This window comes from Indicator indicator, chromosome 3 (genome assembly GCF_027791375.1).
Source record: "Indicator indicator isolate 239-I01 chromosome 3, UM_Iind_1.1, whole genome shotgun sequence".
Taxonomy (NCBI): Eukaryota; Metazoa; Chordata; class Aves; order Piciformes; family Indicatoridae; genus Indicator; species Indicator indicator.
In genome coordinates, this window is record NC_072012.1 from 40,537,356 (window position 1) to 40,540,223 (window position 2,868).

Consider the following 2,868-nt stretch of genomic DNA (forward strand, 5'->3'; position numbering starts at 1 on the left):
TTAGCATCTGATTGTTCTGTAACATCTGGAGTTACAGTCTATGCACATAGTGCTGGTGGAAAGGGCAATTCTATCAAATCTATCAATACATTTTGTAAACATGCAGGAGTCAGCTTCTATGGAAGTAAACAAAGTAAATGAACAAGACTAAAACATGTTTCCTCACCTGTCTTTTCTTCAAGATAATTCACCAACTCACTTGTCAATGATCTGCACATTTCAATGCGCATTTAATTCTTCTCAGTCTGACTAGCTCTTGGTTTCTAAAAGGATTGTTGTTACTGAATAAATCTTTTAATTAAAAAATCCTCAGAATTCCACCAACTTTGATATGGAAGAATAAACCTGATGATCTTCATCACTCCATTTTAAAAGGTGGGCAATTGACCTACAGCTCTTACATCTAAATTTAAACTAGGGCTAAATGTGAAGCTTACTGCCAGATTTGTTTTTAAGCACCTCTTGAAATTCTAGGAATTTGGCTGGCAATTCTGCTTGCCAGGTCAAACCTACAAGCTAGATAAGCATTGCTGAGTCTCTCCATCAGACTAAACACTGCTTAAAATGTTGGAGTAGCTTAAGGTCTTCCTATACTTCTTAGATGAATAGGTCTATCTGAGAAAAGCAAGAAACTCCTACTTCCATCCCAAGTCTGAGAGAAGCTGTCTTATTCCTCCATTATTTTCAAACACCAGATATAATCATTGTCATGGATGCACAAGAATCCCATTTTCTTCTGTTTCTCAGTATTAAAGGTGCTATTCAACCACAGGTACAGTTCACTGGCATAAATGAGATGTGGGTCCCCAGTCAAAGTTTTGGAGACATGGCTGTTGTACCAGTTACTGGATCCAGACTCAAGGGCAAAATTTAGTTCCACATAAGATGAAATGGTACCCTGATTCTTTCTGCTTCATATGAAGTGCAAAGCACTTTAGTCAGGCTGAGTGGCAGACATGTTGTTAGTTTTCCTGTGCAAATTTGTTCACAGCTATGGAAGCGTAGAATTGCTGAGTTTGGAAGGGTCCCTGGAGACGATGTTGTTTCAATCGCACTGCACAGAGCAGTGTCAACTAAAAAGCATGTTGCTGAGCAGCATGTCTAGTTAGGTTTTTTAATATCTCCAAGGATGGAGACTGCAGCCTCTCAGGATTACTTGTTCCAGGGTTTGGTTGCTCTTGAAGTTTTATTTGGATTTTTAGCTTGTGTGTAAATGGAGTTTCCTGTATTTCACTTTGTGCCAGTTTTTCATCTTGTCCTTTCCTTGGGCACCACTGAGAAGACTGTCTGTCTTTTCTGGTTCCACTCTTGCCCTATCAGGTATTTATGCATATTCATAAGATGTCCATGAACTTTCTCTTCTCCAAGCTAAAAAGTCTCAGATATCAGTCTCCTTTTATAGGTCAGATGTACTGATCCTTTTAATCATCTTCATAGCAGTTTGCTGGACTCACTCCGCTATGTCCATCTGTCTTACATTGGGAGACCCAGAAATAGACCCAACACTTCAGATGTATCACCAGTGGGCAGAGTGGAGAATTACCTCACTCTTCCTTATGCAGCTAAGGAAGCTGTTGGCCTTGTTTGCAGCAAGGCTGCCTTGCTTGCCTATCATTTAGTCTTTGCCAGCATTGCCAGGGCCTTTTCTGCCATGTCCAGTTCTCTCTAGCAACACAAACCTCTGGTGTACCAGCTGCAACCCTCAGTGTTCTTATGTCTGTAAACTTTGAGAAATTGAACTACTCCTGTCTTCCAGGTTATTAATGAAGAAGTTAAACAGCATTGGCCATGATGCCAGCACTTGGGGCACACCACTGATGTCTGGCCTTACACTTACGTGTGTGCCAGATGTGGTTAAGAATCAACATGAATTCAAGAACCTCTCAGCTAGAGAGGGTGCATACATTTTTCTAGAGATTTGAAAAGGCTGAAAATACCAATATGAATTGTTCCGTTCACTTATCCCAAGTGTCAGAAAGCCATTCCAGACATGTTAATTTACTACTGTAAGGTGTAATGACAGGTTGAGTACCTGGAACTTGGGTCTCAAGCACAAAAATCTGCCAGTCGTGTTTTGTTCACATTGAATTCAGTCGTGCAAAAAAACCTATTTGCTCTGCTCTTTGTTGAGTTAAAATTATCTAGAAACAGCAGTAGAATGTTACCTGCTACCTTGACAGGGTTAGAAGGCATGTAGGGTTACCATGTAGGCTTAATCACTTGCAAGAATTGCTGCATATGTACAGGCATTTTATTTGTCCCCTGTCTGTGTGTTGTAAAATGCAAAGAGTCCTGGGAGACCTGGACACCCAGGTCCTGCAGCCCAGGTTCTCAGTCATCCACTTCCAAAAGAATATTCCTATCACAGGGCCATAATTTTATTATTCTGCTCTTGCTTTCCTTGGTCCTGTGCATTTTGATTTCTTCAGTTTTCTTTCTGAACAAAGTTTGGAAAGAAAGTAAGGAAAACTGGATGAGAAAAGAAGTGATGACTCCATGAATACATTTGCAGCTGGATTTTTCAAATGATGGCACAAGGCCGAACAGTTGTAAAAGGGTCATGGTTAATTTAAATAGGAAGCTGGAAGATGGCATATGAACATTTGAAGTGCAGAGGTATTCTAAATGCAATAGAGAACTAGGAATATGCACTATTTAGACTGAGAATGAGAAGTTTAGGGAAAAGGTTGATCCTGGAATGAGAAATGTTAAGTACGTCAGTATTCCAAAAACTATGAAATGAAACTAGATTGTTGCATGATCACATTTACTTTTGCTTTATTTCTGTTGTAGCAACCTTGTATGTCATGATTTTTCCTGGTCATTGACAAAGTGTGTAAGGGAAAGGCTATTGTGCTTCTTCAGTTC